General features: G+C 43.9%; 1 pseudogene; it reads right to left on the bottom strand.

The window, feature by feature from the left end:
* The window catches only part of LOC136335537 (SCAN domain-containing protein 3-like), a 457,801-nt pseudogene that overhangs the window by 23,016 nt on the left and 410,630 nt on the right, over nucleotides 1–24,155 (bottom strand).

The following is a 24,155-nucleotide window of genomic DNA, read 5'->3' as shown; positions in this document are numbered from 1 at the left end:
TGACCTGTGGTGGCGCAGTGGGATAAAGCATCAACCTGGAACACTGAGGTCGCCGGTTCAAAACCTTGGGCTTGCCTGGTCAAGGCACATATGGGAGTTGATGCTTCCTGCTCCTTCCCCTTCTCTCTCTCTCTGTCTCTCTCTCTCACTCCGCTCTTTCTAAAAAATCAATAAATAAAATATTAAAAAAAAATTTACTGTAGAAAAAAATGTTAAAAAAAAAAAAAAAGAAAACCACTGGCCTAATAATAAATGATGTGAAAAATTGAACAAATACATTAAAAAAGTTTGAAAGTAGACCACCTTCTTGTACCATATGCAAGAACAAACTCAAAATGGATTAAAGACTTAAATGTAAGACCCCAAACCATAAAACTCCTAGAAGAAAACATATGCAATAAAATTGCTGACATTTTTTTAGGAATAGTTTTTTTTTTCTGATATATCTCTTCAGACAAGGGAAACAAAAGAAAAAAATAAACAAATGGGACTACATCAAACTAAAAAGTTTTTCCACAGTAAAAGAAACCATCAATAAAACAAAGACAATTTGCTGAATGGAAGAAAATATTTGCCAATGATACATCCAACAAGGGTTTAACATCCAAAATGTATAAAGGACTCATACAATGCAAAACCAACAACAAAGTCTAATTAAAAAATGGTCAGAGGACTGACTGAGCAGACACTTCTCCAAAGAGAAAATACAGATTTTCAATAGACATATGAAAAGATGCTGAACATCACTAGTCATCAAAGAAATGAAAATTAAAACCACAATGAGATAGCACCTTACACCTGTCAGAATGGCTATCATTAATGAGTCAGCAAACAACAAGTGCTGGTGAGGATGTGGAGAAAAGGGAACCCTCCTGCACTGATGGTGGGAATGCAGATAGGTGAAGCCATTATAAAAAACAGTATGGAGATTCCTCAAAAAATAAAAATGGAACTCCGTTATGACCCAGTGATTCTACTTCTGAGAATATATCTGAAGAAACCTGAAACACCAATTTGGAAAAATATAGGCATCCCTGTGCTCATTGCAGTATTATTTGCAATAGCCAAGGTTTGGAAGCAGCTTAAATGCCCATCAGATGAGTGAATAAAGAAGAAGTGGCATATGTATATACAATGGCATATCACTCAGCCATAAAAAGAATGAAATCTTACCATTTGTGATAACTCAGATGGACCTAAGTGAAATAAACCAGTCAGAAAAAAACAAATACTGTGTGATTTCACTTACATCTAGAATCTAAAGGATAATATAAACAAACAAATAAAACAGAAACAGACTCATAAATACAGAGAATGGACTGATGGTTGACAGAGGGAAGGGGATTGGGGCTGGGTGAAAAAGGTGAAGGGATTAAGAAGTACAAATAGGAAGTTACAGAATAGTCATGGGGTGCAAAGGACAGCATAGGGAGTACAGTCAATAACATTGTAATAACTGTATGGTGTCAGGTGGGTACTGGAATATCAGGGGAACACTGTGTAAAGTATATGATTGCTTAAACACTATCTTTACACCTGGAACTTATTCAAAATAATGTTGAAAGTAAACTGTAATTAAAAAATACAATTTTAATTAAAAAGAAAACAAAGAAAGTGTGGGCAAGGTTCCTGATGAATAGCTATCTGCGCAGCTGTTTGCCTTTGAAGACAAAGATTCTGGTGGATGAAGTGCAGGAGATAGTAACAATCAGGCCTGAGTCCCTATCCTGTCTCTGGTGGGATTCTGCAGGTTAGTAGAGAACTGGGCTCAAGGGTCTAGGAAGAGTGCGGTCTCCCTGGGCTTTCCAGGGCTCCTTTCCTCGTTGTCCCACTGAACTGCCCCAAAGGTCTGAATGAGATAACCCCAGTGTTTGGTCATGCACGGCTAGCAGGGAAGCACAGCTCACAACTGCATTAACTGTGATAATCATAGTGGTGATGATGACGGGCCAGCACGCGAGAAAGGGCTCACTGAACCCGTAAAGCTGAACCTGTGCGGTGGATATCAATTCTATTCCCATGTTTTAGATGAGAAACCTAAGACTTTAAACTGGTTGAATAACTTGCCTCATATTGCAGAGCATGCCTTAGTCTGACTGCCACTCTTCTTCTCCTCTTTACTGCTCTAACGCTTCCCCCCTCAGGGTGTGTGTGTACACCGACCCTAATTTCCATGTACCCTCAAGTGCCCATGCAGCCACACACACACTGGCCAGTATGTTTGATGTGTGCTATGGCCACCAATGCCCACACATCGCCTTGCCTGCATGCTCACGAAGGGAATGTCGCTGAGAATGAGTCGTGGGAAGGAGCAGGCCAGCAGGGAAGAGGGAAGGGTAAGGGTAAGTTTGAGACTATTTTCTAAGCTGAATGAGTGAAGCTATTTCAGATTCATGTCCTGTTGCCAGTGAAGTTAGCCGGGGTCACGGGTCAGAGAGCCTCGAAGTCCCTGCAAGTTCAGCATTTTGTGCAGACAGATGTGTCTGGATTACTCTCTAATTTTTCTCAATCCTAGGTTATGAATTCTGACCTTATCTACGGCCTTAAGAAACCCTTGGGCATCTCTGGTCCTCAATTTCCTTATCTGAAAAATGGCAGAGAAACCCCTAAACGCTAAACCTTGCTCATATATCTCAAAGGGTTATCATGAGGCTCAAGCAAGAAAAAACAGAACTTGCTTTCAAACAAACTGGGGTGAGGCAGGGGTAGTATTGAAAGAGAAGAGCCCATGGACGATGAGCTCATGAAAAGTGAAGGCAGGCAGTCAGGCTCTCTGTCTTGTCCACAGCCCTCTGTCACAGTAGAAACAGCAGGGGCTGGGATTGCCCAGGCAACCTGGGAACTGCTGAGTGCTGATGTCACTTTAAAAGTAAAGTGAAGTAGTTCATTAGCTGGGCTATTTTTTCAGGTGTGTTCTAATTGCACTAATTAACTCCAAGGTAGATTTTAGCACTCCAGCCTCTGTAGCTGCCTTCAAATGCCAAAACAAATCTTGCCATAATTGCCAGCAATCCTTTTCATTACCGGCTGCCTAATTATCCTATTAATAGCACATCCTAAGAGACAGTATTTGCTTGGCAGGCAAATATTTGTTTTTAAATGAGCAAACACAAAGACAAACTGCTCTGTTTGCAGAAGGATTCCAAATGTGAAATGGTTGATATTCATGCAAAAAAATAATCTGAGGAAAACCAAATGCTTAACCCATTTGAAGCATTTAAGCATTCATATACATATTCTACTTTGTCTACGGTCTTCCCTTGCTGAATGGGTCGGGTGCTAGAAGGATTCTGTCAGATGTTTCTGTGATATAGAATTGAATGTCTTATTGGGTTGGGGCTAAACTCAAAGAGGGAAAGATAAAAGCAACAACAAATATGGAATAAAGTAATAGGACAACTGGAAGGAAACCTCCCAACCTTGGGGCCAGGGGTCCCCATACCTGGCTGGTTATCAGTCACCTGGGGAGGGACCATTCAAAATATAACTTCCAGGCTTGCTAGGTTTTCTTCTCTTCTCTTCTCTTCTCTTCTCTTCTCTTCTCTTCTCTTCTCTTCTCTTCTCTTCTCTTTTCTTTTCTTTTCTTTTCTTTTCTTTTCTTTGGCAAAGGTCTCTAGGAGATTTTCCTGTACGTCCAGGTTTGGGATTGCCAATCTAACCCAACCCCCAGTTAACATAAGAAGGGATGACTGAGTGAGGTCATACCTTAGTTTGATGACAGAACCAAGATCAGAATCAGCCTTGAAGTGTTAAAACACACTTAATGCAACTCCCGTATTTACTGAATTTCCCTTTATTTCAAAAACAGCCATCTACCGACTATAATGAAGGTAAGCTGTATAGAAGCATGTTGTTAAAGTGGAAATAAAACCTCTGGCTTGCCTACCCACCCCAACCCCACACCACTCCAGTGTCTTCCTGTCACTCCAGTGAACTTGATCATGTCATCTTGTTTTCCTTTTTCTTTTTAGACAAGAATGCGAGACCACACTACAGATTGGCTACAAACCCTGACATGTGGCTGCATTCTAGTATACAAAATGGCAATTTTATATTGTCCAACTTAAGACATGGTGCTACATTTGTTGCCGCATTCTTTCAAACATCTATCTGTAAAGTCTCTTACATGAAAGGAGGTTCCCAGATGTAAACAGTCTCCACAGGTGGCCAGTTTTCCAAATCTTGGAGAGCCCCACCATGATGCAAGACCCTCCTGAGGCTCTGCACCTGTCTGTCTGGCTCATCTGCTCAGGCAGTGCCTGTGTCCTCCCTGCTCTGGGAGCCCTTCCTCTGCTGAGAACTGATTGTGCCACCTTCACTAATGGCCTTGCTCCTAGAAGCTTCTCATCCTCTCCCCCAGTCTATTTACCATTTAACTAGAGATTTAATTAATAAATCAATTCATTTATTTATTAGCAAGAGATATAGACAGACAGACAGGAAAGGAGAAACACGAGAAGCACCAACTTGTTATTGCAGCACCTTAGTTGATCATCAATTGCTTTCTCATACGTGCCTTGACTGGGGGGGGGGGGGGCAGCTGAGCCGGTGACTGCTTGCTCAAGCCAGTGATTGATCTTGGGCTTCAAGCCAGCGACCTTTAGGCTCAAGCTAGTGACCATGGGGTCATGTCTATGAGCCCATGCTCAAGCTGGCGACCTTGGGGTTTCGAACTTGGGTCCTCTGTGTCCCAATCTGACACTATCCACTGCGTCACTGCCTGGTCAGTCTATAACCACCACCTTCACTTCATAAACCCTCATCAGCTCCCCACAATGTCACAGGTACAGTTCACCCAGGGTGATCATAGCCTTCCACCCAAAGGTCCCCTCTGGCACTTCAGCTGTGCTACCTGCTGTCTTTGTTGTTGCTTTCTCTGCCTCGAATACCTGCCCTATCCAGCACAGATGGGAGCGTAGTAGGAGCTCAATGAAAGCTTCTGCTAGGAGCTGGGTATGCCCACCACTATGTGGGCCTCTTAGAAAATAATTTTGAATTCTTCACATGGTCCAACAAGACCCAGTTTCGTCATGTGTCCAAGGCATCAGCTCTGCAGAAGAGCTGCAGAATTAGATCACAATTCTACAGTCCCTATCAAGCAGCTGCACAGAGTAGGGGCTAAGTCAACGAAAGTTGTTATTAGCATTCTTAAAGCACATTTTTAGTTTGGGTTGGGTTTTCCATTTATTTTTTAAATTATAGAAGACACATGGCATTATGAATAGTTTGAGAAGAGATAAGAAAAAATAATCATTTATAATCTCAAACACATTATTTTTAATTTCTTCCAGTCTTTAATAAAATTTATTTTATTGTGGTGAAATATACATTTAACATAGAATTCACCATAGTAACAATTTTTAAGCAACAGTTCAATGATATTAAGTATATTCATGACTTTGTACAACCATCATGACCATCCATCTCCATAACTCTTTTCATGTTTTAAAACTGAAACTTTATACCCATTAGACAAAAAATTTCCCATTCTCCACTTTCCCATCGCCTCCCCCCAGCCTCACTCTACTTTCTGTCTCTGTGAATGTGACCACTCTAGGTACCTCAAATGAATGGAATTGTACAGCATTTAGCCTTTTGTGACTGCTTTGCTTCACTTAGCATTATGTCCTCAAGGTTCATTTATGTTGCATCCTAGAACTGATTTCAGTGGCTTGTCTGTGGTTTGAGAGAAAATCTTTATCACGTTAGAAAAAATGTCTTTCTGTTCTTAATATTCTCAGAGCATTTAAATTAATTCAGAATATATCTAAATCATCAAATAAAAATTGGCACTGAGATGCTAGATTACATCATTGGACCTCCTCCTATTACATGATTCCTATGTTCATGGTGCCAATCCTAGTAAGTCACGGAGAAGTGTCCTCTTCATAGACTGTCAAATGCAGTGCCTTCTATTGTACTTTGAATTTTTACATCTATATTTACTTTATGAATTTGTTAATTTAATTAGTTTAATAATCCAGTATTTTCTCAGTTATTTTAAAAACATATGTATCCTGTCTTTCATGATTTTTTTCTTCCTTTTGCATTGATTTGATGTTTTCATTGATATTAATGTTTGTCCCTAATCATTTTGTGTTATTACATTTTCTTGCTTGAATTTTTCATTTTGATTTTTCTCTAAGATGATTAGAGAATGTTTTTGAAATATATTTTATTTCTAGGAGGGACAGGTGGGTGGTATATTTTTTGAGGCTTACACTGACTTTTTGTTGACCTCCCAAATGAAAACAAATTGTTTGGCTGGAGAGTTCTGGGACTTCGCCTTTCTCCCCAACAAGAAAAACAGTTCCATTTTCTTCTGGTGATTGGAACTATTGGGAAATTTGAAGCAAACTTGATTTTTTTTTAATCCTAAATACTCATAAGGCATGTTTTCATTTTTGAAATTTCAAAAACTGTTTCTAGGATAAGTGTTTGTTCATTAGATATTGTTGTTCATTAGTTATTTTTCATCGCAATGAAAAATAAAAGTTTTCTTTTATTGTGAATTTGATTACTGACTTTATTCCATTCACTAAGTTTTTTTCTTCAAGGTAAAATGTATGGGTGAAATCCAGATCCGGAGGCATAAATCAATGTGCATTACCCCCCACTAAGATTTCAGAACTGTTCATGAAAGTTTTAAAATTTTATTTATTTGATTTTAATTTACATCCAGTAAAATTCATTCTTTGATATATAGTTCTATACATTTTTTTTTACAGGGACAGAGAGAGAGTCAGAGAGAGGGATAGTTAGGGACAGACAGACAGGAACAGAGAAAGAGATGAGAAGCATCAATCAATTTTTTTGTTGCAACACCTTAGTTGTTCATTGATTGCTTTCTCATATGTGCCTTGACTGTGGACCTGCAGCAGACTGAGTAACCCCTTGCTCGAGTCAGTGACCTTAGGTCCAAGCTGGTGAGCCTTGCTCAAACCAGATGAGCCCACGCTCAAGCTGGCAACCTCGGAGTCTCGAACCTGGGTCCTCTGCATCCCAGTTCGATGCTCTACCCACTGCACCACCGCCTGGTCAGGCTGGTTCTATAGCCTGACACATGCTTAGCCCTCTGATTACCACCATGATCAGGATACAAAACATTTTTTTTTTCATTTCTATCCCGTCCCCATATGACCTCATGCTGATCCTTTGTAGTCGACATTACTACAACTCCTGCCAACCTTGATCTCTTTTCTGTCATTCAGAGTTTATTATTATTATTATCCATTTTATTTTAAAAATCATACACTAAAATTGCCCCTTTTCTTTTGATGTACAGTCCTAGGAATTTTAGCTCATGTGTAGATTCTTATAATCACAGCGCCAATTCTATAACTCCAAAAAGACTTCTCCTGTGGCCACCCACCACTCACCCCCACCTGTAACTGTGGTGGCTACCCTATCGATCTCATCTCCATCCCCATAGTTTTATCTCTTGGAAAATGTCCCATCAAGAGAACCATACAATATGTAAACTTTTGAGACTGGCTTCTCTCACTTCACAAAATGTCTTCAAAATTCAGGTTGTTGCATCTATCAGTAATTTGGTCCTTTTCACTGCAGAGTAGCATTCCATTGTCTGGAGGTGCTGGAGTTTGTTTATCTATTCCCCCTACCTGAGTTTTAGGATCTCACGGGCATTTGTTTTATTGTTTCATCTCTGATCTGCCCCTTCCCACTCAGAGCTGCCAGGATGCCTCCTTCCTCCACCTTCACCACTCTCTTTACCCTTCCCATGACCCCTCTCATCTCACAGTACCAAGTAGTACGATCTGTCCTGGGAGCCTGATTTCTAGATGTAGACAGAGTGGAGTGGGGTGTGGATGAGGGGGCTTTTTGCTCCTCTGGTCAGTGCAGCCCAGTGCCTTGAGACAGATGTTATTTCTGGGGTGAGCCAAACGCTTTTCTGCCTTTCCTTCTGATTCCCCGAGCTATTTGGATTCAAGGGTGGAGTGGAACTAGCCCCTATTTAGTTCCTGGGCTCAGCCTGGCAGACTTCACAGCAAGGACTAATGCCCCACGCTTGGGGGTATGGCCACTCTATTTCTCAGTGTCCAGGGTGACATTTCTTTGTCATCTGGGACATATTCGCTCTGAGGAGAGAGGGCTCTGTTGGGCCTTGCTAGCCTGCTGCTCTGTTCACCAGCGGCCCCTCTGTCCTGCATTCTCAGCTCTGTCCTCTCCACCGGTACTTCCCTCATGGCTTACGAACCAGGTCGGACCTCTGCCAGCACCCAAACCGCAGTGCAACATAAACAACAGTTAAAAATTATAATTTTACTCTCCATTTATGCACCATCTTTACAAAATAAATTCTCTACAGCCAGTTTTATTCAAAGAATATTCTATTCTTATCTCCACTTTTGCGTGCATGAGCGCGCGCGCGCACACACACACACACACACACACACATTCTGTGTTTTTTTCCAACAAGTAATATTTAAAGTTTTAAATTTTATTATTTTTATAGTTGTCAAAATAATGTGTTCTTTGTATAAAACTTGTAAGGTTCAGGAAAGAAAAAAGAAGTAAAAGAACAAAAAAACAAAAAACAGACCAATAGCAACAACTATGTTCTTACCTAGAGGCAGCTGTGAATAACATATTGAACACATTTATTTCCTGTTTTACCTAAGGATATTTTTCTTTTCCTACATGACACTGTACACAATTTTTGAGTATGGACTTTTTTTTTGTTTAACATTATATCATAAAAGTTATCCTATCGTATTAAAAAAAACCTCTTCAAAACACACTATTGAGGGCCTCATAGTATTTCATCACATGAATATAATATATTTTACTTAACCATTACCTAAATTTTGAACAATGAAACCATTTCCAATTTTTCACTATTTTAAGTAACAGCATGGTTTTCTTTGTCCACTTTTAGACCATGTGAGGATAGATTTCTCAAAAGAGAATTGCTCCTTAAACAAGTATAAACATTTGTGAGACTCTTGCTACATTATAGCTAAATTGCCTCTCTGCAATGCTGGGTACAGCGGTGCTGTGCCTAGCCTTGATTTGAGCACCACTTCTCCCAGGTGACTGGCCAGCCCTGATGTCATCCTCATGTGGACCCTACTAATATGGAAGGGGTGCATGGCATTTTGTGGTCTTATTTGCAGTTTTATTCTGAGTGCTGCATGGTAACCGGTGATAAAACATGCCATATTTTATTTAACTATGCCCTTTACTCATTATCTACATTGTTTCTAACTTCTTACTGCTGTAGCTGATGTTGCATTGAGTATCTCTACATAAACTACTCACTCTGCTGACTCTGTTTTCCCTTCCTCACTACATGTACAAGGTCTGCCTCCTCTGTCTCTTCAGGTCTCTGCTGCCTGGCATCTGCCTGAGCAGCCTCTACCAAATGACCCTCCACTTGCCCCTCTGACCTCCTCAACCCTCAACCTGCTCTATTTTTTCTTCTGGGTTATCACCACTGGACTTGTGGCTTATTTACTTATGATCTGGTCCTTACCATTGTTAACGGAGCTCCACAAAAGCATGGCTTTCTATCTGTTATTATAAAACAACACATCTTCATTCAATCAAATTATAAATAGAAAATAGAATTAAAGATACCAAGGCATGATGGTTTGTATCTTGATGTTTCTTCTAGTCCTTTGTTGTTTTAATTTTAACATAATTAAAATCATGCCATATATATATTATATATATATTTTATATATATATATTTTATATATATATATAATTTTGTAACAGATTTGTTGAACTAACAGGGTACCATGCATATTTTTTTTCTTATAAATAAATTTTTATTTTAATGGGGTACATCAATAAATCAGGGTACATATATTCAAAGAAAACATTTCCAGGTTATCTTGTCATTCAGTTCTGCTGCATACCCATCACCAAAAGAGAGATCGTCCTCCATCACCCTCTATCCAGTTTTTTTTTGTACCCCTCTCCCTCCCCTCCCCCTCTCCCTCCTTCCCTCCCCCCACCCCCCGTAACCACCACACTCTTGTCCATGTCTCTTAGTCTCGCTTTTATGTCCCACCACTGTATGGAATCCTGCATACCATGCATCTTATATCACATTCTTTGGAGTGTGTGTGTGTGTCTGTGTGTGAGAGAGAGAGAGAAAGAGAGAGAGAGAGAGACCACTGACTGTTGTGATCTATTGCTATCAGGTTTCTGCTCCACCACCCCAGATGCAGGTACTGAGAAGGTCACTTCTGGCCTCCCAATCTCTAAACCCATTGTCACTTTTCAGTCTTCATCTACTTGATGTCTAGCACCTTTGAAGTGTTCTCTGTCTTGGGCTCTATGACATCACCATCTTCTTTCCCTCCTTTCATTTCAGCAATAGTGAGCCGGTAATATTTCCACTTAATATAAATCCCAAACCTCGTGGTTTATCCCTTCTTTTTAGACCGCAAGGCTTGGAAGGAAGTTGGCAGTGCTACGAATTTTAGGGAAGACAATACAGTGCTTTGGTTGTTTTCCAAAAGGTAGTAGGCTGTTTTAGAGATGCATCTGTCACAGGCTGTTGCCCCACTTCCTTTCTCCTGTCTGTGCTTTTGTTTGTTTGTTTTGTTGTTCTTTAGTGACTGACTTTTTTTCTATTGAGGTACATAAGACTTACCATTTTAACCATTTTTATTTTTTAAGATTTTCCCATATTTTTTCTTTATTGTAAAAATAGCCTTTATTTTTTTAGAGCAGTTTTAGATTTACAGTGATACTGAGCAGAAGACACAAAGATTTCCCACGCACTCTCTTTCCTCATATTCATTATGCCCCATTTGCAACGTGCCCTAGCAGAGGAGGACATTTGTTATCATTGAGGTGCCTACATTGGCACATTATAACCACCTGACCCATAGTTTACATCAGGGTTCACACCTGGAGTTTCTCATTCCATTGACCCAGACAGATGTTGATGACATTATACATTATCATGGTATCACAGAGAATAGCTTCACCATCCTAAGCATCCTCTGTGCTCCACCTGTTTCTCCTTCCCTTTCCCAGCCTGTGGTGACCACTATATTTACTGTTGTCATAGTTTTCCCTTTTTTAGTATGCAGTCTGGTGGCGTTGAACAGTCAGGTGGTTGTGCAGCCACCAACACCGTCTGTCTCCAGAGCACTCTCATCTTCCTCAACTGAACCCCGTCTCCACTAACCAGCAACTTCCATTTCCCTCTCTCCCTGCAGCTAGCTATCATTGTTCTACTCTCTTTTTCTTTTTCTATGTTTTAGACTGTTCCAGGTTCCTCATGTAAGTGGGATCATATACTATACAGCCTTTTGTGGCTGGCTTATTCCACTTAGCCCAATGTCCTCAAGGCTTGCCTTTATTTCCCTGAGTATTTATTGTGCAGCTGCTCTATGCCAGGTTACACCCGAGCCTGGATATGCCGGGGAGAGGTGGCGTGGGGCAGGTAAACACCAGAGCTGAGCTGTCAGGCAATAACAGGGACTATGTTTTCCAAGCTCATGAGCAACAGAGAGGGAAGTGAATAAAGGAAAGATTACATTTAATAGAGGGAGTGGTGGAAGAAAGACCTGAAGCCTTGGCTGGGAGAGAGGGATCATAAGACACCATGGCTGGAAAGTGGGCTGAGAAACATGACACTACAGTCTCATTATAAGTGATTTGAAGAACCTTTCTCAATTGTTATTTGGCCCCCTAAGACCGAATCTTAGAGCTCTCTTGAGAAGTCACCGCTGCCATCACCTGACATGTATCCTTTCAGTTCTCTTTTTTGTTTTTCCATAAAGGAGCATGAGTGTGTTGAAATCTATGTTTCTCTGCATATGTGGGTATGTGCATGCTATAACCTAAATAAAATCATGTTCTGTGTGTGTTTCTGTAACTTGGCCTTTTCCATGCAATGCTAGATCTTGGAGATTCTTTCCTGAAGGTACTCACAGAGCTACTTTGTTCTTCTTCATCTTCCCAGAGCATTCCATAGCATGAAGACTCATCTGGATATTGGTTTTGCTGCTTTAACCAAGACCAAATGGCAGAAGTGTAGACAAGGTAGGAGCTACAGTTTTCATTTGAGAGTCCCAATAAGTGGTGATCCAAGGGTGGGCAGATGGCTTCACTGCTACATCCAGGCATGTGGGCACTGTCTGTTTTGTTATTCTGCCTCTTTCTTGACCCCTCTGTATTGGCAGAAGCAGCTCAACACCCTGAAAAAATGGAGTCCAAGAAGAAGAAAGAATAAATGGAAGGCAAGCAGCTCCCTTTTAAGAGTATGATCTAGAGAATGTACATATCACTCTGGTCACTACTCCTTGGCTGCTTCTCTCCTACAGTTTATGTCCTTAGCTGCAAGAAAGGCTGGGAAATGTAGTTTGCAGGGGCAGGTACATGAGCCCAGCTATTATGAAAAGAAAGGGAGGATGGATATTGGGTTATAGTGACACTCTTTTCCATAGTGTGATGTAGCATAATTCCTTTCATCATTTTCCTGTTAGTGGAGCTGCAGGTGTGTAAATGAGGACACTAAAGCTCAAGTAAGGTAGTGCCACGTGCGTTCTCAGAGCAAGCTGGGCAAAACTCAGATCTCCTGCTCCTGGTACAGTGGGATTTTTCCAGCACTGAGCATTTACTAGCCTAGCTCTTGGTGCGCCAGGCAACCTCCATAAAAGGTTCTCCTGAAGAGCAGTCTTCTCATGGCTGAGGGAATAGGTAACCTTTCGACAGAGAAGCCCTTGTGCCACTGTAGACCGACCTGGCTGGTGGCGCCCTGACATTGCGAGTGGGTGCTGCAGCTTGTCTGTCGATCTCATGATGGCTGAGCCTGGGCTTTGGTGGGGGCTGCCGGCCTGGGTCAGATATCACAGCAAGGGTGACTGGCACTTGACTGAGCATGTGTCCCAGGCCCTCAGCTTGTATAGAGAATGAGCACACCTCTCACAGCAAGCCAGTGGCAGAGGCTGATTTAATGACAGGCAGACCAGGCACACGCCCTGGGCCCCAACTTCTGAAGGGCCCCACAAAACCCCAACTTTACACTTTTTTCTAATGACACCAAGTTTGGTTTTATATGTGCAATTTTAACATTAATAGTACATAATATTTTTTATTTATTTAAAAATATGGTTAACATGTAATTTTATTTTTTGTGTCTTTCTCTCTTTTTTTAAGGGGCCCAATATTTTCTTCTGTGCCCAGGGCCTCAACCGACCTTAATCTGCCTCTGGCCAGAGGCCTCGGCAGGACTCAAGCTTCTGCTCACCATGGAGCGTGCCAGGGCACTTTGTGACCCACACGCTCCCTAAGAACATCGTGGACTGACTGGGCTGAACCGCACTCTGCCTCATGAAGATCTGATCCCCCAAGCCTCCTTCTGGGCTCCTTTGCACCACCACCATCACCATCCTAGCTCTAGGCTCAGAGGGTTTAAAGCCTGTGATGGGTTTAAAAGGGAAGTGGGGCAAAGCCTGTGATGGGTTTAAAAGGGAAGTGTGGCAAATGGTATTATAGTACGCCGTGTTGATGCTGACTAACAAATGCCTCCGACAGAGTGACAGAACTCACAGCCCCAGCAGGTCTGGGATTACAGGCAGCGACCCCCCTGCCCATCCACGTGAAGGCAGTGATGCCTCAGGATCAGGTCACGAGCCACATTCAGGTCCTCAGAACCTGGCTCCCTCAAATCCTCAGGCCACAGGCTGCTCAGTTCCTGCACACAGCCTGCTGGGGGAGGGAAGAGGAGAGGAAAGAGAAGGAAGATGGGAGGGAAAGAGCAGGGGAGACAACTGGAAATCAAGATGCTACCCAAGTCCACAGTGACTCAGGAAGAAGCTGAGTAGGATGTCAGTCAGAGAGAAAGAGAGAGATAAATTATTACAGTGACATGGAGAGGCCCAGACAATGACATAGAGACATGGGGGGGGGGGGTAGGGGAGGGAGGAAAAGAGAGAGAAAGAGGTGGTAGAGCAAGCAAAGTAACAAGAAACAGAGGCCCCAAAGGAAGGAAATGAAGGTACCCAAGAGGGGCAGAGTGGCTGGTTTCTAAGGGACAGTTCTTTAATACCCTCTGAGAACAAAGTCTCCAGGTGCAGAGAGCCTGGGGCCATCACCCTAGTCCCTCAGGGACAGTCAAGTTCTGCCCATCAGGCACAACAATGGCCATTTTAATGAACCCATAAGGAGGTCCCTTCAGCCTAAGGATTGATCCAGATCAATTGACCATAATTGTTCATCCCAACCCAGGAGCAGTCAGGTGAATTAAGACAAATCAGAGAGAAAGAGAGAGAGAGAGAGAGAGAGAGAGGCTCTGACTTTCTCTCATGGCTCTCAGAAGGTCAGATTAGTCTTTGTCTTTTGTTGCTTGCTAAGACACTGGAGTGTGGACCCTGAGAAAGAAGATACCCTTTAAAAAGGGCTCCTGGTGGTTATCTGGACTCAAAAATTTAAAAACAGAGCCTAGTAGCCATTTCTACAGAGGGGCTTCTGAACTACCTGCCTCTGCATTGAACTGCCTGCCTGCACTGTGTTATCATCATCTGAGCCAGCCCTTACAGAAGAGTTCCTGGATCCTATTTCATTAGTAGGACTGAGGCTTTTCCCATCTAATTGGAGCTGCACAGCTGTGTCCATATCAGCTTCTTTACGGACCAATCAGAGCAACTCCATTCTGACCAATCAGGACATTGTCTTTTGGACCAATTAAACTTTAAAAATCTGTAGTAACTGTGCAAACTGTATTGCAAGTGTGTGAGTGTATTTGTAAACAAAAGTTCTTAGAAGTGGCACTTTGGGGTCAAGGGCATGAGTATTTAACTTGGGAAACATTATTAGGTGGCCTGCCTCAGTGGTCTAGGCAGGTTAATGGCCACACTACAGGAGGGTCTGTTCCTCCACACCCTCCCACCACAGTGAGGAAGGCCCTTGGCCAGCCTACTAGATGAAAAGCAGTATCATTGCAGTTGTAATTTGCATTTTTACTTTGTGAGTAAGAATGAACATCTTTCAGTAAATTTCTGTTTGTAATCTTTCCCAGTTTTCCTTCTGTGTTGTAAATTTTCTAGAGAAAATCTTTATGTACTAGGTTATTTGCTTTTTGTTTAGTGTATGATATAGAAGGTTTTTTTTATCAGATAGTCACTTATTGTTTTTCAATTATGATGGCTTTGCCATGAAGAAATACTTTCTATGATCAAATTTATTAACTGATTTTCTTTTATGGCTTTTGAGTTCTTTTAATTCTTAGAAAGTATTATCTACTGTAAGATCACAAAAATATTCTTCAATGGTTTTCCCATAACTTTAAAGGTTTTGTTACTAACATTTAAATCTTTGATTCACTTATGCAACTAATTTATTAAGTATTTATCTGCCATAGATTATGTGTCAGTCACTGTTCTAGGCACCGAGGATAAGCAGTGACCAAACAGTCAAAAACCTCTAATTTCATGGAACTTACATTCTAAGGAGAAAGCCGAAAATAAATGATCTAAGTGAGTAAGAGAAACAGTATATTAGATTAGATGGAGATTACTTTTGTGTTAGGTGGAGGAATCAATCTACACTTACTATTTTCCTAGATACCTACTTAGTCATTATCAATCATTGACTGATATCATCCCTACCCCCATATTCACAATTTATCTTCATCATATTTTAAGTTTGTATTTGTGTTGTTTCTAGACTTCCCTTTGGTCCCATCTCTCTGTGTATTCGTGGACCAGCGCTGCTGTATTAACCACTGAAACTTAACCTTTGTTTTCCTCCCTGATAAAGCCACACTCCTCACCTTTTACGCTTCTTTTTCAAAATCTTCCTGACTATTGTTGCATGCTTTTCTTTCTTTCTCTCTTTCTTCTGTTGCATGTACTTTAGACACACATGTCTATCTCCCCCACATTGCTGGTAAGTATTACTTTAAAGTATAGATTAACTGAGAGAGAATCAACACCCTTGTGATGTATCTCTTACTCAACACACTGTGTATCTTCCATTTGCTTTGACTTTCAGGAGCATTTTAAGTTTCTTAATTTAGTTCTCACACTCCCATAGCATTGAGCCATCTTTTCACAGTATTGAACAACATTAAAAAATTGAGACAATTTTTTTAAAATCTGGAATTTTTTTTTTTTTTACTTCTTTTGAAAAATAAGAAGATATAGCAACATTGAGCCCATGTCCTACTAGGCCACAACCGATTGCCCATTCCGTTAGAGGCTCGCCTCCCTCTAGTCCCTGAGCTGCTTGCTCAGAGCGTCCCTTCAGTGACACTCAGGCCTCCTCTCCTGATACCACCTTCTGGCTCAGCCTCCCGTGGTTGGAGGGCCAGGCTCTGTGCGGCCCTGGCCATGGAGCTGATCTGCTCAGAGCAGAGGTTCCACTCGCAGGCACAGTTTGATGCCCCTGTAGCTGCTCATAGATGACACAGTTTGGAAGTTCCAAGAACTTAACACCTTACGTAGAAAACTGACCAATACAAAAGAGAATGAGGTTCCAAACAGCTTCTCCACATATATCTGCCCCTTTTTGCTTCTCAATTAAAAAAAAAAAACTGTAGTAAAATACACATACCAGAAAATTTGTCATTCAACCTCTTTTTGTGTAAAGGTGCCCATGTCAGAATACAGAATCTTGGATTTGCTTTCTTTCTGTATTTGTTTCCGAAGGTCGCCATAACTATGTACCACAAGAAGTTGGGCTTTAAAGCAACAGAAATGTATTGTCACAGTTCTGGAAGCTAGAAGTCTGAAATCAAAGTGTCACCAAGGCCATGCTCCCTCTGAACCTTCTAAGAAAGAATGCTTCTTGGCCTCCGTTGGGTAAACAAATGTTTTTTAAGTTTGCTGCTTGTATTGGGGCAGTGCCCTGTGTGTATAGTCCATGGAAGGCTGTGGGTGCTTGTCCTCAGGGTGGCAGACTGCAAATTGTGGATTGCCTTCCTGCTTGGGAGGACCCTTGTTTGCTATTATTTGCTAGAGAAGGTTTCTTTTCCTCAGCCTGTTTTGCTGGTGTGTGCAGAGAGAACCCAGAGAGCAGAGAGAGTGCTGAGGAGCTTGGGAGCCCTGGAATTTCTGCCCAGCCTGTTTGGCTGGGGTGCAAAGGCTGGAGGCGGCCTTTGAGTCCAGGAGAAGCCAGAGAATGAGTCAGGGCTGGAAGCGGTCTTCCCTGCCTGTTTGCTCGTCTGCCCTTATGAGACTTTAATAAATGGAATGGCCCATCATTTTTCTGGCTCCACAGTTCTTTTACTGTCTACCTGAATCCAGTGAGAACCTGCATGGCCATGGTGATGGCTGCTGGCTTTACAGCCTCTTCTAGCTTCTGGAGGCTGCTGTCAATACTATTCCTTGGTTTGTGGCTGTATCACTTGAATTTCTGCCTCGTTTCTGTGGCCTTCTCCCCATGTGCCTCTGTAGTTTTCCTCTTATAAGGACACCAGTCACTGGATTTAAGGCCCCCCTAACCCACCGTCACCTCATCTTAACTAATTATATCTATGAAGATCCTGTTTCCAAATTATGTTACAGTCTGAGGTTCTGGATGTACATGAGTTCTGGAGACATTATTCCACCCAATACAGCTTCCTTTCGTCCTTCTCTCCTTTTCCTCTTTGCCCTCACTCTCACTGCCCTGGGGTTGTCCTTTGTTCCAGTACCGCGTCTGGGGGTACTCAAGGTTGGGCTCAGGCTTTCCTTTCTAGGGAAACTGGGGTGAGAAAACATCTGCATTCTAGAAGGAAATTATCACATGTAGATTTGAATTTCAACAAGGAGTTTGACAAACTCACAATGTCTTTCCTTCCTTTCATAAATATTTATTACACTTTGATTTTATGTTATGTTCTGTACGATCCTAAGAAAATCCACATGAGAAATTTGGGCTGGATTTGGGTTTCTTGAAACTTACACTGTGGACCTAAAAGCTACATATATTTTCTTATAAAAGCTGCAGCAGTGAGCAAAAGGAGGAGGTGGGGAAGCCTAAGAGAAAATAAGACATAAAGAAGGCTATGTAGAGAAAATGGCGAAAGGTCATATAATCTTGTCTGGACAAAGGTTTGGGGAAAAAATTCAGAACTGGCTGAAGCTTGTGTACTGCACGTGTAACAGGTGAAGAGAGTGCTCGTTAAGTGTTGATCAAAAGGAACTTTGTGACCCTGATAGGTCTTTAGTGAGATGCCACGGGACTCCGTCTTAAATGCTGACCAGTTTATGTTTCAGTCCAGCTGACGAAGACAGAATGAATGCTTGCCAAATTTCCGATGACCTGAGCGTGAGAAGGACAGTAACTACGCTGGATGAACGGCAGCTTGTGTGCACATCTGGACAGTCTATTGAAGGGGCAACTTCAATAGAATAATATTTAATAAAGATAAGCATTTACACCTACATTTGGGGTCCCAAAGCCAGCTACACAAATCCTGGGTGCACATTCTGAATAAGCGGCAAGGTTGGGGGTAGCCATTAGTCAGCTGTTGGTAGGGGTAGCTGTTAGGAGGTTGCAGGTAGCTTAGCATACAGTATAGGTAGGAACAGAGTGGGTGTGCTAGGGTAGATTAAGAAAGCACAGCATCCAAACGCAGGTGCAGGGGAGCATGTGTGTATGCTGTGCAGCCGACACCTGCAGGAGCCTGCCCCATGGGAAGCAGAGCAGGAGGGGAGGTCTGGTTCTGCAGCACAAACTGTTGTGGAGAGAGACACTTTCCTCAGCTTTGAGGTCAGAAACCTGTACACTTTCCACCTGGAGAGCTGGTTCTACAGTGCAGAATTGATTAACTAATTAATTATTTCAACAGATACTAATTGAACTGGACCCAGAGCGTGGGCCGAGCGTGGGGCCAACATGGTGAACAAGACAAACAGGTCCAGGTCCCCACAGAGCCGCAGTCCGGTGTGGATGGCAGCACCGGAACGAGAACTGCAGAGGGCCACAACTTCTGCTAAGACATGCAGGGTGCTCTGGGCAAGTGGCTGGGGAGATCTGCACTCGGGCTCAGCGGGGGCTTCCCCCAGGCCACAGGAAGGGTGTCACTCACATCCATCATGTTTAGCTGGGCAGTAACCACCATGAGCATATTGTTTTCCCAGGAAGGTCATACTGAATTCAAACAGACTTTCATCGCCTGCCCCGTAGTCAGCCTTCTGGGGTTGGGAGTGGTCAGAGTAAAGGGTGTGGGAGGCCAGCAGCTAAGGCCTTGGACTAGACCCAGCTGAGCTACAAACCCCCTGAACTGCCTCAGGTAAATCCGTCCTCTCTCTTGGCCTCAGTTTTCTCACTGAGGATACTTAGACCTGATGACCACGCGCACTGCAGTTCCATGGTCAACACCCACACTCACATGCGTGCATGCACACACTTGTCTGCGGCCTCCCCATACTCCACTCTGCTCTCTCACTGTCTCAGCCAAATACTTACAGGGTCCATAAGGGGCTGGACTCTGTTGGCTCTAGGGATACTTTGGGCATTTGCTTAGGGAGCCACAAGGAGTCAGGGACCCAGAAAAGAAGCTCCCACATGGTAATACTCAGGTCTGTGCATGAGATGGATCAAGCAGCCAAATTCACGGGGTCTAAGGAGAAATGGTTCTGCAAATGCCACTCTTTCCAAGTGCTCCCTCAAGGTGCTGAGGCATGTGTCTGAGACTCCTGCAGCCTCAGGAGCAGGGCTGCCTGGCTCCCTACACAACTTGCTTCTGGGCCTACGTGCCCTTTGGAATCAACCATGACACATACTCGCTGAATCCAGTGGCTGGGAACTTCTATAAAAGCCAACGATGGCTCTAGATTCTCAGGCAGGACCAGGGACAGCAGAGGCTGCCTGCCTACTTGCCACTTGATAGGCGTCCATGAAGCAACTGAGACCCTCTGCGGGATAGGCTAGACTCTAGCCACTAGAGGAAAATTATAGATGCTCTTTCTTCTTCCTGTCCCTGGTGAAGACAGTGGAATCTGTCATGGTGCTCAGATTTCTTCCATCATAAAGACAGCCCCAAACTCTTCGTCTCCATGTCCCTTTTCAGCCATTGCTCTATTTCTCTCTTTCCTTCACAGTGAGACTTTTGCAGAGCTGCATGCACTACCCATCCACCACTTCCACTTCCCAGCTCCCTCCTTGAACCACCACCACCTGGCTTCCTCCCCCACCCACTGAAACTGCACCACCTTCCTGTGGTCAGATCCAGGGGAAGCTGTTCCCGTCTTGTTCCCTCAGCCCACTCAGCTGCCTTTGACCCTGTTGGCACTTTCCTTGTTCCAAAATCTCCTCTTGGCTTTTACGACCCCATTCTCTGTTGATCCTCCATCTTCCCCTCCAGTCAGTCTTCAGTCTTCTTTGCAGGCTCTGTTGCTATGGACCAGTGCTTTCAACTCTGGTTTATAACACACCATGTTGTCATTGTGTGCTGTGTGTTTGGCTCCACACACAATGACTGCGTTCCTCTTAACCTCCATGGTAATTTCCTCAGGGCTCCAGAACGTCCTGTTTGTTGAATGAATGGACAGATGGGTGAATGAACACAGGCATGGAGACACTCATCACTACCTATGGGGTTTTGCCCAGTGGAAAGAGGGTGGAATCCAAGGCCAGCATTAACAATAACAGCTCACTAACGTGTGAAGTGCTCTGGCACTTTCTCCACGAGCATGAACAACCTCCCAGGAGTAGAGGCTGCAACCTGGGGAGCACTAGGCTAGTCCATGGCTGGATCCTGCCACAACGTTTCTGTTCCTTTCAAAATCTGAGTTTTCTGTCCTGTCCATTGACCACAGCTAAGAAAGGGAGGGGAAAGAGGAGACTACGAGGCTCATTAGAGAAGAGGATGATACGATGAAGAGGGGAGGGAAAGTCAGGCAGAGAAAGGATTGCTGGAGAGAGAGAACAAGGAATGAGAAAGGAATGGGAAGCACCGCCGAGAGAGAGAGAGAGAGAGAGAGAGAGAGAATGAGACGATGTGCTGGACCATGTGTGTTGAAGTGCATTCACCAATCACAACTGTGACAACTGAAAGGCATCTAAGGATACTGGGTATTATTGCCTCTTGGCAGCTGGGCCACCCTTCACTGTTCTCTTTATTTTCTAGCAGTGGAAACCCTGCTCCACCCTTGGGCAGAGCTGGCTGCTCCCTCCTCTGAGGCAGTCCTGGCTGTACTGTGGCACCTGTTATGTTAGCTCTTGGCACGCCAGGCTCCTTCCTCAGAGTGAAAGGCCCTCCTTATCCCCACACCTCTGACCACTAGCGATGCCTGCCAACTGATAGGTGCTCAAAGTAATGTTTTTGTTTGGTTTTTCTTTCATGGTTAGAGGACTTAATGAACGAAAAGCCACAGACTCTGCCCCCTAAGGACTTCAAGTTCCCCCAGGGATATAAAACCAAACATGATGAGTTCGATCAGATCACTAGCTGGCTTGTATATCATGGGCCCTGATGACAGATGCCAGCAATGATTAGCTTTCCTGTTTCACTTCTTACTGATCCATCTGTAGCCAAAGCTGGGTCCCTTCATCAGAGAAACCAAGAGCTCCAGAGACAGGCATCTCTAATGCTTAGTAGCCTTGGTTATCACACTTGTCATCTGCAATTAAGTCATGAAAAATTAATAGGAATGAATGTTATGAAACCTCAGCTTTTAAATGTTCAATGCGCTCTTTTAGCACTGAACGTAAGAATTTAAATGATCTGATTGTGGGTCTGCTTCTGCTATTGGACAGTAAGCTTTTGATGGGATTTTAATTTCCTTTTTCCAGTAATGATCCATATACCCTGGAACCAGATTTCTGAGGTCCATATCCGGGCTCTACCACTTACCAGCTGTGTGACCTCGGTTTCCTCACTGGTAAATTGGTAAAAATTAGGACCATTGCAGTATTAATCAATATGGCTGTTAGGAGAATTAAGTGGGAGAAAAATGCTCAATAAGAGACATTATTCTTTTTTTTTTTTTTTTTTTTTTAGATTTTTATTTATTCATTTTTAGAGAGAAGGGAGAGAGAGAGAAGGGGGAGGAGCAGGAAGCATCAACTCCCATATGTGCCTTGACTGGGCAAGCCCCGGGTTCTGAACTGGCAACCTCAGCGTTCCAGGTCGACGTTTTATCCGCTGCGCCACCACAGGTCAGGCAAGAGACATTATTCTTATTATCATCACCTTTGTGTCCCCAATATCCAGCACCATGCCTTTCACTCTGTAGGACTTCGATGAAATGTGTGTTGAGTTGTAAACATAAATATTGTATTTGGAAATGAAAATTGTAATAATGCTCTTAAACACAGATTTTGCAAATACAACACAAACAATAAAAATAAAGTGAGTCGTCAAGGGATTGGTAATATATCTTATCACTCTGACTGCAACACAAACTAACAAGACTAATAATTCCAGGATATGCGATGCATCCCAACAATGCTTATGGCTGCAGATGCAGGGAATTCTGAGCGAGGTGCAGATTTGAGCCAGGTGCAGGCCGCGATACTGTTGCACCTGCTAGAACAGCTGCTGCACCCACGCTCCAGCACGTGCTGACAGCCAGCAGAGGGGACACCTCCCGGAGCGGGTGGTGACAAGCAGTAAGGGCTCCAAGCTTTAGAAGGCAAGAAACAGATGCCAGTCATAGGGCGGCCCCTAAGGATACTCGCGTGTGTTATGGTGAAGATGACAAGGAACTCTCTGCTCCCAGGAGTGTTACCTGTAGCAGCCCAGTCATCTCTAGGGACTGACCAATTTCATTTCATCCCTCCGAAGCACAGGGGTAAACTTTTATCCAAGCTCCATCATGAAGGCAACTGTGTCTTTGCTGGCCTCACCGGGCAGTTCCTCCAATGCGCCCCCATTCACATTCCAGAGGGGAAAGTCCAACTGACTACCCCAGGACTGACTTCACCCCGGGTCACCCTGGGTCTGACCATTTGGGAACCCTTGGTCGGGAGTCCTCCGGCCCCTTCCTCTAGACCCCAAAGCTTCAGCTGGGGGTAGGTTTCTGCTTCAGCCCCAGCCTGGTCTGTGCTTCCCTCAGGAGGGGTGATGAGGGGAGGCAGAATTCCTGAAGAGGCCCATGTACAGGGAGGTGCAGGATCGACTCATCTGGTCTAATGAGTATTGCTGGTGGTGGTGGTCGGGGTAGGGGTTCCCAGAGGAGAAAGGACAGGGGATGGGAGGACCACTGGTGCTGGAGGAAGGTTCTGGTGTGAGCACTTGGTGTCTGTCTGCCGTCTGAGGCAAACAGTCGTCATTGTCTCCAGTGTCACTTGCTGGAGAAGTGACGCTCCCTTCCTCTACTGGGATTCTTTCCCTCTGGGGTTCTGGCCTGGGGCTGGAGGTGGGCAGTTGCCAGAGGATTTCTGCAGCCTCAGCTCTCTCCAATGACATGGTGTCCCATGGGCTTTGTGGGGGGTCCCACCCACCCATAGGAGGCACGGTGTGCTGCCAGCAGCCTCTTCTCAGGCAGACTGGCCAGCAGCCACTTGTGGCGGGGCCCTGGGGGGCTCAGTACCATCCTCAGAGCAGCATCTGCTTATGGCTCCGATGGTGTCTTCACTCCCTCCCTCCCCACAAAACACACACACTGTAGAATCATACCCTCCCTCTCACCTTGACAAAATAGAGAAGAAAAAAAAAGACTGGGAAGTAATTTAATTATCACAGGGAGAGTATGGCCCGGTGCTTTCTGAACCTGCCTGATGATTGGTGCACAGTCTCCTCTCAGCTGTGACCAGCACCCAGGGTGCGGAGCCAGATTGTGGGCGAAGCGATCACAGTGATACTGCCTCCCCTGCAGGCGCAGCACGAGGGCACATGCAGTTTCACCTACACCCCCGTCTTGAGAGGGTGCATGTGGCTGGGGTTTACCTTGGTCACATCAGTCTCCTGCACAGGGTCTGTTCTTTGATTTCAGAGTCCCTGTGTAACACAGTAGACCTGAGCCCCAGGCTGCCCTCCCCCAACCCTCACGGATGAGCCTGTTGGCTGAGAAGTATCCAGGGAAGGAAGAAGTAACCACCTTTTCACCCTGCACAACAGATCTGTGGCTCGAGTCAACCCAGCAAGGCAAGAAGGACTATACCTGTCTGCTTCCCACAGATACTTTCAGATTGCTCTTCTGGCTAAGGTCCCTTCCAAGGCCATTGTTTCTATTCTTTGAAATGTGAAGTCCAAGGCTCATTTATTCATCTGACATAAGCTAGGCGTGCGGGGA

This window comes from Saccopteryx bilineata, chromosome 4 (assembly GCF_036850765.1).
Source record: "Saccopteryx bilineata isolate mSacBil1 chromosome 4, mSacBil1_pri_phased_curated, whole genome shotgun sequence".
Taxonomy (NCBI): Eukaryota; Metazoa; Chordata; class Mammalia; order Chiroptera; family Emballonuridae; genus Saccopteryx; species Saccopteryx bilineata.
This window is presented reverse-complemented; position numbering and strand designations above follow the sequence as displayed.